Raw genomic sequence first — 16623 nt, 5'->3', positions numbered from 1 at the left:
AGGGAATGTGCGTCCAGGCCTCCTCCCCTAATCATCCTGGGTTTTCATAGCTAGAATGACTATATGATTTTTCATTCAAATTGAGCTCTTTTGGCAGTGGAAGAGGATGCTCTTAATAATGATGTCTGGACAACAGGCACAAACTGAGACTGCCCCAGGCTGACTGGGGTATAAAGTACCCTTACTCAACAGCCCAACTTTCTTCCCAGCGATAAAGCCTGATAATAACTGTACTCCTCTGTTGTATAATACATACTGATTCTGTTTTGTATCACTCAGACCGGTCCGCCAAAGTACCCCAATGCAGAGGAGAGCTCATGTGTGTACCCCCGGGTGACAGGTTCACAGTACAAAGGAACACCTAAAGCTTGACAGCAGAACTTTTCTTTGAAGTCTCAAAAGGACATGTCACTCTACTTAATAACATATTCTTGTTTTCTTTCTTAAAACAACTACCTACTACTTTTTTTTTTTTTTTTTTTTTTTTGGTCTCAAAAGTTAAAGTGAAATCGATGTCCAGGAAGAGGCTTCCCCGTGGTTTTGTGTATGTACCTCCTGACTCTACGCTGTCATCTGAAAAACACGACATGACAACAGCCTCTCACCGGACGGGGGTGGGTGGGGGGTAGACACAGCTCACACTCACCACTTCTGCAGCATTTGTTGGAATGAATAAGAATCCCACAGCTCAGGGTCTAGCTCAGAGTCTGGACTTGCCTCAGCACTTGACTTTCCCCTCTACTGAGTCTCTGTTCCGCCACGTACAGCAAATATAAGGCCAATAGCCCCCCATTCAAGAGTCTTAAGGGGCTTCCTGATCATGCACTCAAGGCCCCAGATGGGATTCTTCATCCTTCATGTAGATTCTTAAGCTTGACAACAGGCCAACTCTGTAGGAGACCCTCTCCAAATGGGAGGTGTTTTTGGGGGCGCCATCCCTTCTTCACCCCATTCCACAGTTTCTGAAGAAACCCAAGGACAATTCCCCCAGCAGGCATACTGGAGTCTGCAACAATGTCATCTGGATGGAGGATGGAAGGCAGGCTGGGCACAGAGGCCCAGGTCAAATCTTCTAAACTCACCTAAGCGTGCTCCCCTTTGTGAGGCCTGACCTAACTCTGCAGATAGAATGAAGTACTCATCCTCTGTGATATCACAATCTCCCTGTGCACCCTTCCCACCAAGTAATGTCCTACACCACACACACACACACACACACACACACACACACACACACAGGGAGAGTCCGGTCCAAGAACATCAAGTCTCTCTTCCTTTTTTCTGGCACCTGCAGCCCTTTGCCATATCTGAAGGTTTAGTACATCTTAGGTTGAATTCCTCCCTTCCTCCACCTCATTCCTGCAGACTTACAAGTTCCCTGGAGATGAAAGGATAATTTGAAAATTCACTTATTTCAGCCTTTCTCCACAGCTCCAGGGAATATTCTCAGATCAAAACACACAGGGGCTGGAAGGTAATGATTAGGAGGGGGCAGGATGGAGACTCTGGGTTGCTGGTAATGTTCTCTGCCTTGACCTGGGTGGTGGCGGCACGGGTGTGTTCGTTTTAAGATGATTCATTCAGCTGTATATGTGTAGTATGTGCTCTCCTGAATGCATGTGATACTCAATGAAAATTTAAATTGAAAAACAAGGACAGGACCTGGTTGCGGCTGAGAAAGAAGGCTGTAACTGGGAGACCTGCTGTTTGGGTAAGAAATACTTCCAGCTCTTTTCTGTGCAGCTCACAACTGTTGTAGCACTACCAGGGCCGCTCATGTTTCGAAGATGTGGGCTGAAGGCCGGCACTGTTTCCCTGCTTCCAGGGAGAAAGCTGTAGGAAGAGCATACGGGGGTCGCCTGGGGGGCTCAATCAGTTAAGGGTCTGACTCTTGATTTCTGCTCAGGTCATGATCTCACAGTTTGTGAGATCCCTCTGCTTGGGAATCCCTCTCTCCTTCGCTCTCGGCCCCTCCCCTACACTTGCTCTCTCTCTCTCTCTCTCTCTCAAATAAATAAACATTTTAAAACATTTAAAAAATTTTTAAAAAGAGAGTATATTGGTCTTAGGTTTCACACTGCCCTTTCTAAGGCTCTGGGCAGATTCATACTCCTAGGAGAACAAATCAGGAGGTCGTTAGAGGAGAGGCAAAATGGGCAAGAGATGAGCGGCTGGAGTCTGGCAGGTGAACCTGTGTTCAAACCCTGGCTCTGCCACTTTCTAGCCATGTGACCTTGGGAAAGTTATATAAGCTTTCTAATCTTCAGCTTTCTCATCTGTAAAATGGGGCTAATAACAGTGCCTGTCTTATATGGTTGCTGTGGGAATTACCTGCACTGCATATAAAGATTTTAGCCCAGGGCCTGGCAAAAATATAAGTAGCCATTAAAGACTAAATGTTATAATCGAGTGCAACCCCCTCAGTTTGTATGAGGAAACCAAGACCCAGAGAAGGGACTATCTTGGTGAAGGTCACAGAGCCAGGATGTTACAATGACAAGGACCAGTATGCTGCCCTTCCCCCACACTGGGGACACAGGGCATGACCGTGCTGCCATACCTGACTCATTCAAGCCGTGTGGTTTCTATTGTGGATCATGCAACTTTTAGACAAGGGTCTGGGGTGAGTGCAGTTTTGCTGGTGGGCTGATCCCCAGGTTGGGGGGGGGGGAGACGGGCGGTGAGCACCATGGCAGGAGCGCTTTGCTGTGAATCACAACCTGAGACCAAGCAGTAAGACAGCTCGGCGGGAAAGAGAGACTCTTCCAGTAAACAAGGAGGGTCTGCATGGTGGCCAGGCCAGGTGCTGGGGATGACACGCAGGACAAGAAGGGCCCTGCCCTCCTGGAGCTCACAATATGGGAGGGCATGGGTGGAGAGATGTCAGACCATGGTGATGCCAAGAGATGGGCTGGTTATTTAAGGGAAAAGCAAGGGGGAACATAGCACGTGGGTGGGGTGCCTAAGAGAAATGAAGAGGGCAGAGGAGGACGTGTGGGAAGGCACTGGGCAGGGCAGGTGTGGGCATGAAGAATTGGAGCCTGAGCTCAGGAAGCCAGGGGGTGTGCAAGAGCCACCCTGGGAATTCTGGACTTTATCCTGTGGGTTGTGAGAAGCCTCCACAGGGTTTTAAGTTGGGAAGTGACCTGATGAGATTTGCCTTTCAGCAAATCCCCGAGCCCTGAGAGCTAGTCCGGTCCAAAGACACCAGCTGGTGCAGCAAGTCAGAGGGGTCCCACAGCTGCACACAGTTTCCAGGGCCACAGCAGTAGGGGCCCCGAGGCACTGATGCATCTGCATTAGACAGATAGGGAAACTGAGGACCGGCGAGGGAGGGTGACTTACCCAGGATCACTCAGCACCTGACAGGCAGGGCTAGGTCTGGTCCCCAGGTCTCCAGGCACAGTCCCCGCTGCACCTGCCTTGCATGGTTGCCTCACTAGTTTGTGTGAAAATCTTTCGGCCCCAAATACACCAATAGGCTCTTAATGGGCAGGAACACGGCTTGTCTAGAGGCATTAAACACATCTTTGCAGAATAAAGGAATGTAAGTGGGGACCCTGGATCTTCTCCCCTGCCTTCCATTCTCCCATCCTCTTCTTCTTCACAGTATCCTGGAGTCTGCAGAGCTTGATGCCCCCACCTGGCCACATCTGCAGACCTTTCCTAGTCGACGGCTGCCCGAAGCCTGCTTCCCTCCACCCCACTGCTGGCATCTGGAATTTCCCAAGGCTTCTTCGTCAACGGGCCCCCACTGACAGATGAGATCAAGGACCTTTGAAATAAGAGGAAATCTACTAGGCTGCAGGTTAAGGTGATGTAGAGCCAGGTGGCACAGCTTCTGAACAGAGAGGGTAGGACAAGTCATCCAAACGCCCCAAGCTGGAAGCTGGCTGGGCTTTCTGGAAGGAAGGTGTTGGGGCTGTGGTGGAGGCAGGGCCTGGCATGGCGGGGCAGGGGCTTCACCACCGGGCCCTCCTCTGAAGGTGAGGACTGGGGTCAGCATTTGGGCTTTCCTCCCATTCCACCCCAAATCCATGTTAACCACAGGTAGAATCTTTGCCTCTTTCCCAGAGAGACTTCCAGGTCCCAGGCCCGCCTGAAGATGTGCTCTTGTGGAGTGACGGACTCAGGATGGGAAATCAAGGCTCATCAACACCTGCGATGTGCCAGGCACTGTGCTGGGGGGTGGTGCATGGGTTATAATGACCTAAATTGTGGCTCTTCAGCCCGCCCTGGCAAGAGAAGCCCTGAAATGCAGGGGAGGGCTCTCTCCCAGAAGGGAATGGGTGCTCCCATATTTGCTCTTCCTGAAAGGAGCAGGAAATGCGATGAGCTTTCGGGACTGGAGGAGGGAGACAGGAACTCCTCACTAGGGTGCCTGTGGGACCTGAAGTGTGGAGAGGCCGTGAGCAGTGGGGGGTGTGGGAAGTGGCTACGTGGAGGCCGTCCAGGGGCCGGGCAGCCCCTGGCCTCCGCCACTGTTCACCACGGTGGAAGCAGCAGCAGCTCAAAGAAGCAACACTTCTTTGGTGTTTTGGTGATAATCAGCATTTCAGCAATGCTCCAGGGCATATCTGAGTGCCTGCCCCTCTTCTGAGAGGAGAGAGCAGCCCCCACTGTCCCTTGGATCGCCTCTGCGGTCTCAGAGACAGACAGGGGTGGTGACACCTGGGCCAGGCAAGTGGTGACCCCACATGGACATTAAAAACCCAGACTGTGCTGTGGGGACAAGAGGGATACCATGGAAGAGAAAGGCCTCAGGACTGTCTCTGCAGCACATGTGAGCCAATGCCCTGGGAAACTCCTCAAAAATGGTGGTGGCGGGGGGAACATGGCGACAAGGGCTGCAACTGTGGGCATGAAAAGGAAGTATAATTCCACTTCAACTGAATTCAGGAGCGTACAGATTATATATGACCTCACTTTTCAAAGGAAATGGCATCACTTATTATCCCCATTTTACAGACAAAGAAGCTAGTATTCAGAGAGGCTATGTCAGTGATTTCCAGTTTGTTTGTTTGTTTGTTTGTTTGTTTGTTTGTTTTGAGGGGGGAGGGGCAGAGAGAGAGAGGGAGAGAGAGCATCCAAAGTAGGCTCCACGCCCAGTGCAGAGTCCAACGTGAGGCTCCATATCACAACTGTGAGATCATGACCTGAGCTGAAATCAAGAGTCAGAAGCTTAACCAAGGAAGCCACCCAGGTGCCCCAGTGATTTCCAGTTTTTAGAGTTCACAAATGAGCAAGTTAAAAAACTTTGGGGAGTAGGGGCACCTGGGTGGTTCAGTCATTTAAGCATCTGACCCTTGATCTCAGCTCAGGTCTTGCAGGGGTGTGAGTTCAAGCCCTGTGTTGGACTTTACGCTGGGGGTGGAGCCTACTTAGAAAAAAACAACTCTGTGGAGTATACATCGGTTGCTGACTGTAATTTTCCTAAGAAATTACAAAAAAACCAAAACTGCTATATTTATATTCATCATCACTCGTTGGTAAAGGAAAGGATATTTTAATGTCAAGAATCTAGAGACAATCGATCAAAATAAATGTTGATATTTTGATACACTTCTATTGTGGACCCACACACAGCAATCAGTATATACTTCCTTCTGGGCACTTTGCTAACATCTCTAAGGCTCAATATTCCTGCCTGTTAAGTGGGGATAATGATTGGATTATAGGAGCTAATGGATGTATGTAAAAGGTTTAGCCCAGTGCTCAGCATATAAGAAGCCCATGGAAACAACTATTATTAGCATATTATCATTATCAGCTCTTTCTTTGTCTCTTCCCTTCTTCCCCCTCGCCTCCACGCCTTGATGCAGATAAGTGAAAAACGCAACAAGTAAGGTGTACCATGAGTAAGTACATCCTATGGTGGGCCAGGGGCTGTCAGGTGGGTTTACTGTTCAGCCTGAGGCTCTGGCGGTGGTCAGCAGCCCCGGAGCCCCACAGGGTGAAGTCTACTCCATTGGCTTGTCCCTCCCTGTGGTGCTTAATCAGGGTCAGGTGGCCAACACTAGCTTCCTCAAGGATCTGGACATCTAGTTCCCAGGTCAGCGTATTCCGTCCGGTGTCCTAAATCCTGTGTGGAACCACGAGGCAGCCTCCGAGACTGTCAGCCACCTGACACATTCCATTCCACAAAATTCCATTCACATGTGCCCTTGGTGTCTCGGCAGATTCCCCAAGTGGCTTCCTGACCATCTGGTCTGGAGGAAATGCTCACTAGGCATTGGCGAGAGGCTCTGAACACTGTAGACATGTGCTGCACAAAGGGTATCCCTGGACCTCACACCCTCCCTTGCCAGAGACTGGCCAGATCCTCTGAAAGCCACAGACCATTGGCCCGAAGGAGCAAGGGGGGAAGCTGTTGCTGGATCCCATCAAACTGGTCTCCTGTTCAGGGGGATTTAGGCAGCCCAGTGGGTCACTGATGACAAATGGTCAGGTCAGTAAGCTTCAAAAACACCAAGAGGACCTGCTCTCCATATGGCCAGTCACTTCACACAAAGTGGCGGAAATAAGCCAGACTTTTCGACACACTTGGGTTCGGGGCTGACTCTGGCACTAAGTGACGCTGGGTGTTTCTTCACCACTCAAACCCTCAACGTTCTCATCTGTAAAAGGAGGACAATCGAAACTGTCTTTTATAAATGCTGCGAAAATTAAGCCGAAGGTTGATGGTGCTCAGGACGTTGCCTGCCACACTGTCATTTATTTTTTTATTTAAAATGTTAATTTTTTTTGAGAGAGTGCAGGCGGGGGAGGGCCAGAGAGCAGGAGGGAGAGATTGGATCCGAAGCAGGCTCTGCACTGACAGCAGAGAGCCCGACGCGGGGCTTGAACTCATGAACCGTGAGATCATGACCTGAGTCAAAGTTAGACGCTCAATGGACTGAGCCACCCAGGCGCCCCAACAGACTGTCCTTATTAATGATGACCCAGTTGGGCCAAAGTATAAGGACAGCCAGGCCAGGGACGTCCCTGAGAGATTCTTCCTGCCATGCATGCATCGTCTCCTAAAACCCACTCATTTCTATTCAAACCCTGGCTCTGTCTCTCTCTAGCAAGCAAGTGAGCCTTTCTGTGCCTCGGCTTCTCTATATGTACTTGGGGATAATAAAAACACCTACTTCAGACGGGCTTATGATGATTAACTTCCCAACATAAAATGCTGAGCACAGTACCTGGTCCACCGTAAGTGCTCAGTGAAGGTTGTTATTACCAGTAGAGCTCAATGAATTACCAGCAGCCTGCAATAAACTCCAAAAGTATGAGTTTCACGAAGCTCATTACTGTTCTGTCTTCCTGAAATGATAGGTGAGCAGAAGGCCTGAGACCCACACCTGCATGAGCTCCTTCCTCAGCAGAGGAGTCCGCCTTTTGGATCATAATTACCATTTCTAGAATGCTTGCCAAGTGCCAGTTGCTTGACAGACTGCCTCCAATCCTCATAATAACCCTCCGAAATAGGCATTCTTCTCATTTTACAGATAAGGAAGCCGGGGTTCAGAGAGGTGTAGTGACTTGCTCAAGGGAGCACAGTAGGCAGGTATAAAAGCAGGATTCGAACGTCAGTCTATCTGGACCCATCTCCACGGCTGCCTTGCTTCCCTGAACAGAACGGGGCTTTGTGTCCCTCGTGTGTGTGGGTGCGTCCAGCAGCTCTGCCGGCCTGGCTGAGGTGGTTGATATTTAAAAACTGGACGGTAGGGGAAAAAAAAAAAAAACCCTAAAAACAATAAACGGTGATTCAGACTGAGTCTTTACTCAGGCAGTTACGGGAAACTGGCGGGAAGTGATAGCCTTAGTCACTTAGGAATGGCTGAGCCCCTGAGTCATGGGCAGGAGGCCACGCTGCTCAGGACTGAAGCCAGCACTGTTTTTAGTGCCAAAAAGGCAGGAACAAGCTCTGGTGAGGGGGGAGGGAAATCAAAGGAAAGATGAACTGGGGCCAGAGTAGCTTCTGTAAGTGAGGGGTCAGGCTTACCCTGGTTCCTGAAACAATATCCGACTCCCATGTTCGACGGGCCAGCCCCCATCTATAGCCCCCCTCATCTTTTTCAACCACATTTCCCTCCATTCTCATTCAAACACCCCCATCCAGAGAGATGGGGTGATCCACCATGCCAGGGATGCATCCCGGTTCTCTTTCCTTCCTGGAATGTCCTTGCCCCTTGTTCCAGGTGCTTCAGCCCCCCACCCTTGGGCCTCCACAGGGGCCCTACCTCCTGCCTTCAGCTCCAAATCCGGTCCCCCACTCCTCAAATGTTTATGGAGCACATCCCGTGTATTAAGTTCAGTGCACCTGCTGGAGGTACACACAGATGGGTTAGCCCCCGTCCCCATCCTAGTGTCCATTTGAGCAGGGAACAGATACCCACAGGTAACTGGACAATGACCTCCCCCAAAGAAGGGCTCTGATGGAGGGAGCACAGAGCCCTTCTGGGGGCCCCTAAGCTACTCTAGGAACCAGTGAGGTTCCCTGGAGGAGCGATGTTTGAGTTGAATCTTGAAGAGTGGGAATTCAGAGATGGTGGATTGGAAAAGAATACAATCATTTTCAAAAAAAAAGAAAGAAAGAGAAAGAAAGAAAGAAAGAAAGAAAGAAAGAAAGAAAGAAAGAAAGAAAGAAAGAAATAGTCATAGGCAAATAATATGTTTATTGTACAAAAAAAGGGGAAAATGGAGGAAAACACAGAGAAGCAAAATAATAGCCCCCAGAAATCCTATTTAAATTTTTGGAGTAATTCCTTCTTCCTTGGCATAGTTTTATGTGTATAGACAGATATATTTAAAAAGAAAACCCCAGAATATAGTAATGTGACTGTTTCATAACCTCCTTTTTTACAGTTAACAATATATTATGGAAACTTTTCATGTCAATAAATATTAGCCACAACTTATCTGGCCTGATGGAGGTTTTGTTTGGCCCCTGGGGGTGCTGGAAAATCGTGCATGTGAACACCTACCATTGGGGAATGTGCTAGCCAGTTCTCCGCAGACCCCGCCTTTCCTTGCTGTCCTATACAAATGAGATGGGCTTCTCTGTTTACATCACCTGCCCGGCTGATCCAGGCATTGGCATTCAGGGCCCTGATCCTGAATACTTACGTGGCTATTTGGTATTCCAGAATGTGACATGCCTGGATTTCCCCAACATCCTACTTGTTCTTCTCTTTTGATGCTGCCAATTTCTACTATAGATAGTGACTAATCATCCACGATTCACATCTGATTATGCCAGGCACCCGAGACAACTCCCCTTCGGAGAGCAAGGTGGCAGGCAGGCTGGGTGCGGTGCCACCGTGGCCTGGACCAGACCACAGTGGCTACAGGGATGTGGAGATTCCTGCTCTACAAGGCCAACCTTAGTGCCTCTGTGGCTGGCAGGCTTTGTTGTGCCCTTCAGAGTCAATGTCTTCACTCCTGGCTTGGTTAATACGCACGCAACACACACACACACACACACACACACACACACACACACACACACGATCACAGGGTAATCTTGTGGTCTTTACATCCTATGTTTTAAAGATCTAAGAGGAGTCAGGAAGCTCTCCAGACCCAACCAAATGCTGCTTTTATCCCCATAAAAAAAGCCAGCCAGCTGCTCTGGCCTGACCCACAACGAAACAGGCCTTAGAAGATGAATAGAGTCACCAGTGGGGCCTGACCACAAGTCATCCTTGTGGCCTGATCGCTAAGGGACAGGACTGGGATAGCCTCAGTTCAACTGGGAGCCAAGGTGCCAATAACAATGACACCAGCATCGGCTTGGGCTATGACTTCCATATCTTCCCTGGGGTACTGGGATAACAAAGGCTATGTCCCAGCACTGTTGTACAGCTGGGGAAGGCCGGAAACCAAGCTGCAGGAAACTGGTTGCTATGGTTTCCTTGAGTGTAATGCCATAGAAATTGCTTTCAAAAAAAAAATTTTTTTTTAAGATTTTTGTTGCTTTTTTTCAGGGAGAGGTGGGGAGGGAAACATTATTTCAGTATTTACAGTAAGCCAGGCGTTGGGCTAGGTTCTAAATCCTTTTAGCAAACCACTAGGCTTAGTTATATTCTCCCCATTTTTCAAATGAAAATATAGATGCACAGAGAGGCTAAGACACCTGCTCACAGACATACAGATGGAAGGTGCCAGAGCCAGTTGTGAACTCAATATTGTCATACTCCAGTGCCTGCTCTCTTTCTAATCATATACTGGGGTTCAGGAGATTCTGCAACCCACATTGCTCTTATCATGAGGCCAGGCCCTGGAGCAGGGAGTGGATAGGGGAGCTAAAGCACGGGCAAGGAGCTCAATCAGAAATGTGAGCTGAGGAATGAGGACCCTGGTAGCCTCTGATGGCCTAGCAGCAGGTCCTCAGGGTAGATGGAAGGATCACAGGGTTTGGCCTCAAAGGTCCCGAGGATAAGGTCCATTTTCCCTACTCTCAGTCTGAGTCTCAGTTCCTACCTCTGTCAAATGGGTGTAACAGCCCTATCTGCCTCACAGGGTGGTAAGAATTAAGCGAAATAATGCATGTCAAGTGCATGGCACAGAGTAAGCACTCGGTAGATGTTAGCATTCTGAGTATTGTTACCACTGTTAATTACACTATTTGCAAAAACTTATAAATTATGAACTGCTGTGCAAACATCAATTAATTTAAGGGGGTCTTGGGCAACTTTGGGGAGGAATTCTGGGAATGGCCACGCCGGTGGTATGCTGACCATCCAGAGAGGCCCTGATTTATTTGGAGGATAGGAGAAAGCTTCCTACCATGCATCCCTCAGTGAGAATGGTGACGCATGCATTAGTCCCACAGGTATTTATGGAACACCTAGAATGTGCCATATCCTGTGCCAGGAGGAATACAGGAATAGGGCATGGCCCCATTCTCCAAGAGACAGAAAAGGTACACGCACTGACTACTCATTTACAGTGATGCCTCATATAGGGGGGATGTGCAGTGGGGGTCCAAAGACGGGGAGGCATGTCCTACAGGGAATGTGAGCGTATGTGTGTGAGGGAATGTGAGGAAATGTATGTGTGTGTGTGTAATGGTGGGCAGGGAAGACTTCTCTGAGAAGGGGGCATTTAAAGTAAGTCTTGCAAGATCTGTAGGAGTTTATCAAGTAAGAAATAGGAGAGGGCACACCAGGAAGGAGGAACAGATATCCTACAAGGGTATCAGGGCATTTGGGGAACGAGTGATCAGTTTCCTGTGTATATGCATGGCAGAGAGTTGGGGAAGTCCAGAGGAGTGGCAAGGGTGAGAGACGAAATGTGAAAGAGGGCCATGGCCAAGTGGTATAGGGCCTTTTGTGCTTTGCTGCTGAGTCAAGGGAAGGAGGCAGCTGGGTGCTGATGTGATGGGGAGGTCTGCCAGGCTCGTGGGGGATGGGATAGAAGCCCGAGACTAATGGAAGAGCCACACTTTATCTCAGGTTCTTATTCTCTGCAAGGCACCCTGCCGAGCTCTTTCCAAGGATTCCCTACTTAATCCTCACCTCCACAAGGTGGTCCAACTATTTCCCTATTTTGTAGATGAGGAAACTGAGGCTTGGCAAATGTCTACACCAGATTTGAACCTCGGCAGGCTGGCTCTTCCCCTTATAGGGGCTTCTGCATCCTACTATGGACAGGGAGCACATTTCAAAGAGGCCAGGAGAGAAGTGTGACATCGGACGGAGGGCAGTAGGCCTGGGGCTGGGGGAGGAGAGACTGAGGGGGACGTGGTGATGGCAGAGGCCGAGAGTAGAAAGCCTGAGGTTCCAGGCTGAGAACTGAAGAAATACCCAGGAAGCCTGACACTCAGGAAAGCCTGCTTGTCTGTGTGACCTCGCTAGCAGAAACTTCCGGCTGTCCCCACATATCCACTTAGGCTCCTTTCCGGGCCTGCCCCCACTTTTCCCTTGGAGAAGGTAAGCCTGGCCTGGGACCACACCTCTGAGAACAAACTCGCCACTCCAAAGCTGCAGGAAGGGAGCAGAGGAATTCCACCTTCAGGGCTGGTTGCTTAGAACATTCCACTGAGGAAAACTGCTGGCTGGGGGCTGCACCATTCCTGCCTGTCAAGGGCGGCCCTTGGCCCAAAGGCTGGCCCCGAGAAGGGAGGTCTTCCTGGGAAGAAGACACGTGCATGTGTTCCCCCTGAGATCCTGTCCTCACATCCCTCTTGTGCCAAAATTACCCCAGCGTGGAAAAGGAAACGACATTTGGGGCTCAGTGATCCTCAAGCCAGTCTCAGAAGGTTTCTAGGTAGCTCACGGAAGAAGGGGCTTCAAGGGTTCCTGATCACAGGGAACAGGGAAGGTGAGTCAGGACCGGCAGGAGACAGGGCCGAGGGAGAGCTGGACACTCAGCCGGGAGCTCCTTCCACAGCCCAGGCCAGAGGCACTTGGCTCCCTGGCCCAGGCCTGATGAGGACCAGAGCTGCTCTCCAAGCGCTCCTGCGTCGCTGTTACTTAATTAGCTCCATGGCCATAAAAGGCTGGGTCCGCTCAGAGGAGGCACCCGGGGCCCGAGAAGCAGCAAACTGAAGGGTCATAAAAACACAGCCCCAAGAAGGGGAAAGGGGAGGGCAGGTTAGTAAATTCAAATCGTCCTGGTGCACTGTTGGAACAGCTGCTGCCCACCCCTGTCTGAAAGCATGCCAGGTCCCTGTCCCTGAGCCCTGCTGTGCCCAGGCCTAGCTGCTCATGGAAGGAAGGTAACAGGTCCCAGGAGGAAAAAGACATGGGCCAAGGGCTTTGGTCCATATATGCTGTTTATCAAAACCGAAGACAAAGAACAAACACTTTCAACCCGCCATCTAAAACCAATTCTGAGATTTCTGGAAAGTTGCCTATTGTGTCACTCAATGTCCCCTTCTCCCCCTAGTTAAGAGTCTATGTGAGAAATTTCTTATAGAATTTAGTGCCGAGGAAGCTATTCTCGGAGAAGCTGGGTTAACAAGGTGGTGAAAGAAAGAGGTTTAGAACCAAACTCCTCTGGGTGTGAATCTTGGCTTGGGCACTTACTGGCTGTGTGATGTTGAGGAAATCACTTCGCCTCTCTGATCTTGGATGGTTCCTTGTCTGTTAAGTGATGATAGCGATAATATTTACTTCTGAGAATTATTAAAAGAATTAGAATCCTGTGTGTGAGACATTTAGCACACTGCCCGCTATGTAGTAGATGCTTAATAAACACAGGCATACGGGAATATATTTTTAAAACACAACATAGTCTCTCTAACTTCTTCGTCCTGTAAATGGAGATCATAGTATTTATCGCCACGGGGTTGCTGCGTGCAAATGCCCTCCACGATAATGGTGCTCGCTATGTCCTCAGTATTCGTCCCTTGTTCTTTCTCTCCCTCGTCTCCGCTAATGCCTCAACTGCTCACAGGTTCCGAGCTAAATCCAATGTTTAATCCAGCTCTTGGGCTATGGCTGCTTCTGACTTCTCCATCAATCATATCGTAGACATGTAGTTTGTCGCAACCTGTCTCAAACTCCTTTTTGGGAAAGGCCAAGGGCAAATAAACATATAAACACTCACAAATCCACATTCTGCACCATAAGAAACTTCTCCTGTCTCTCCGTCTGCCTCGCTAAGACACATCTTCTTGCTTGGAAGATGCCTGCTGGCCTAGAGCCGCATGGTCCCCTGGTCCCTGACTTCGAGACGGAGGGCACTCTGCCGGGCTGCAGGCCCCTCCTAGGCCTGGCTCGTGCGGGATGTGCCAGCTCTGAGCTTCTGTTAGGCTCCTTCCCCATGTGCTCCTACCCGGTCTGTGCCAATAATCCTCAGTGCATCCCTCCTGCCCAAATGCTGGTCCCAAATGCTGGTCACCATTTGCAGGATATTTACCAGACACTCACTAATTCCCAAAAACACTGCCAAGAGGCAGGCCTCATCATCATGCCCGCTTTGCAGGTAGAAGGTCAACACTTAGAGAAGTGGAATAGCTTGGTCACTCAAGGTCAGTTAGTGACAGAGCCGGGAATAGAACCCAGGGCCGACAGTGCCCCTCTGACTCTCACTGACTCGCACCCCGGTGGGCTGCCCCACAGCCAAGGGTCAGATGTAGACCCACCCTCTGCCTTTATGAAAATAAAGTATCCTGAGAAGAAAAGCAACCACCCAAATACTATCTCTCTCTTTTTTAAAATATCTATTTATTTTGAGAGAGAGAGAGAGAGAGAGAGAGAGAGAGAGAAAGTACACTAGTGAGGTGGGGCAGAGAAAGGAGAGAGAGCATCGCAGGCGGGCTCCATGCTGTCAGCACAGAGCCCCACACAGGGCTCATTCTTACGAACGGTGAGATCGTGACCTGAGCTGAAGTCCAGAGTCAGACACTTAACCGACTGAGCCACCCGGGCGCCCATAAATCCTGACTGTTTCTTTTTTTTTTTTTTTAATTTTTTTTTTAACGTTTATTTATTTTTGAGACAGAGAGAGCATGAACGGGGGAGGGTCAGAGAGAGGGAGACACAGAATCTGAAACAGGCTCCAGGCTCTGAGCTGTCAGCACAGAGCCCGACGCGGGGCTCGAACTCATGGACCGTGAGATCATGACCTGAGCCGAAGTCGGACGCTTAACCGACTGAGCCACCCAGGCGCCCCAATCCTGACTGTTTCTTGAGCACAGGCTCAGGACCTGGCGTGGAGCTGGCTGACGTGACGGAGCCGCTCGGCACGTTGCACTCTCAGTGGGCACTTAATGTGAGCCAGGTACTGGGCCAGCACCTCCACTCGGAGTTCCCAGAACACGCAAGGCTGGCTCACCCCTCTGTGCCCTCACCCTGCTGGTCCCTCTGCCTTGTCTCATTCCTCCTGCTTTCCATCTCATTCCTAGACATTCAGGCTCAGCTCAAAAATCTCCCCGGAAAGTCTGCATTCCCGCCGTCGTCTTGCGGCAACCATCACGCTGTGGCCTATTGGTGAGTGTCTCTCCCTCCAGTCAGGGCGTTCCCTGCGGACACGGGCTGTGCTTTGGACATCCTTGGGTTTCCCACACACAGAATCATGCTAAGCACACAGCAGCGGCACCTGAAAATTTGTTGACCTAAATCAGTAGTTGGCAAACTACGGCCCGTGGCCTTTGGCCTGTTTTTGTATGACCTCTGAGCTAAGAACGATTTCTACATTTTTACAGGGCTGTAAACAAACGAAAATGCAAACATACAACAGACACCACATGTGGCCCTGCAAAAGCCCAAAATATTTACTATCTGGCCCTTTACGGAAAAAAAATTGCCAACTCCTGCTCTAAACTGTTGAAACTCAGTGTTGAGGGGCAGATGGGGCAATGGAGCTACTAGGATGAGTGGGTTTAGTCCGACCCCCAGGAGCTTATCTGGCCGCAGGAGAAGACAGGAGGCAGAAGGAGGAACAGAGCAGAGAGTGAACAATGCCAGCACGAGGCTGGAGCAGAGAGTGTCAGGAAGATTTCAAGGAGGAGCTAAGTTCAAAGGGTGAACACAATTTCCAGAATCACCATGAATAAGAGGTATTCCCAGCTGAAGGACGGGACATAAAGACAAAACGAAGTAAGGGGCCCTGTATGAAGGACACGATACCCAAGGGCTCACACCGTCAGAGCCATGGAGGGATGGATCTGCGCATGTGTGCGCACGTGGGCTAGAGATCGTTCAGTATGTGTAATGAGTTTGTAAAGCATATACAAGCTGTTGGTGAAACAAGAACAGAGCAAACGATGCCTAACAAGGCAGGTCGCAAGAACGAGATCAGAGACGCATAGTGAAGGGTGCTAACTGACCACCACCCTCTTTTATGATAGGCTTGCATGCAGCTTCAAAACACCTTGCAACCCAAGTTCCAGCCCCCCGTTCCCATTTGGAGTTGAGGCGCGAGATGTAACCTACTTGCCATCTTTAGACTAGATGGAGTCCCCAGATCTTGGCACAGCAAGGGCTTTGAGGACAGGAGTCAGGAGGGCTGGCCTAGCCAGGTAGGCTACACTAGGGTGGAGGGGGGCTGGAAGGACGCGCAGGGCTCCTCCATTATCTGCCCTGGCATTCCAAGGGGGCCGGATGAACCAGATTGTGGCTGGAAAGTGCTTAGGCCAGGCTGTCAGGGAAGACAGGGTGTCATTATTTATCCACACAAAGTGCTCCGCGGTTGTTATTTCTTTATTAATAATTTCCTGTGGGCTCAGAGGTGCCCACAGCCAAGGCATCTCCTCATTGGCTGCTTCCACCCCCTCCATGGCCCAGCTGCAGCTTCAAAGGCTGGGCCTTTCTTTGGGTGTGGAGGGATCAGGCAATTAGCACCCGCCTCCTCCCTTCTCTGCCCAGTGAGTCAGAGAGATGCTTGGTCAGCAGCCCCTTTCTGCTGGCCTGGCCCCTGAGGACTCCATACATCCTGAGTGTGGGGCTGTGGGCAGCATGGGGTGAGGAGCCACAGCATGGCTACAGCTGTCTCCTTAGAATGCCATGGAAGCGTGCACACTGTTCCTTCTCCGTAGAGCTCCCTGAGCAATGCAAAAGCGGGCACCTCATTCTATGGGCACTTACTGAGCCTACACTCTATAGAGTTCCAAGAGAGACACCAGGGACACAGCAATGAAGAGGAGAGGCCTGTGCCCTTCCTCTTGGAGCTCAGCAAGGCTGAGAC

The 16623-nt window shown here is 50.2% G+C and overlaps 1 protein-coding gene and 1 long non-coding RNA gene across 3 annotated transcripts in view; one reads left to right on the top strand and one right to left on the bottom strand.

Annotated features, from left to right (window-relative positions):
- Nucleotides 1-16623, bottom strand: part of NAV2 (neuron navigator 2) — a 741392-nt gene that overhangs the window by 421655 nt on the left and 303114 nt on the right. The gene's annotated exons all lie outside the window — the stretch shown is intronic.
- LOC131487595 (uncharacterized) lies at nucleotides 1586-8906 on the top strand. Its single transcript, XR_009249841.1, has 2 exons — nucleotides 1586-1711; nucleotides 3611-8906. It is a non-coding gene; the product is annotated as an uncharacterized LOC131487595 (long non-coding RNA).

This window comes from Neofelis nebulosa, chromosome 10 (genome assembly GCF_028018385.1).
Source record: "Neofelis nebulosa isolate mNeoNeb1 chromosome 10, mNeoNeb1.pri, whole genome shotgun sequence".
NCBI classification, from domain to species: Eukaryota; Metazoa; Chordata; class Mammalia; order Carnivora; family Felidae; genus Neofelis; species Neofelis nebulosa.
The sequence above is the reverse complement of the archived record's forward strand: the minus strand, read 5'-3'. Positions and strand labels throughout refer to the sequence as shown.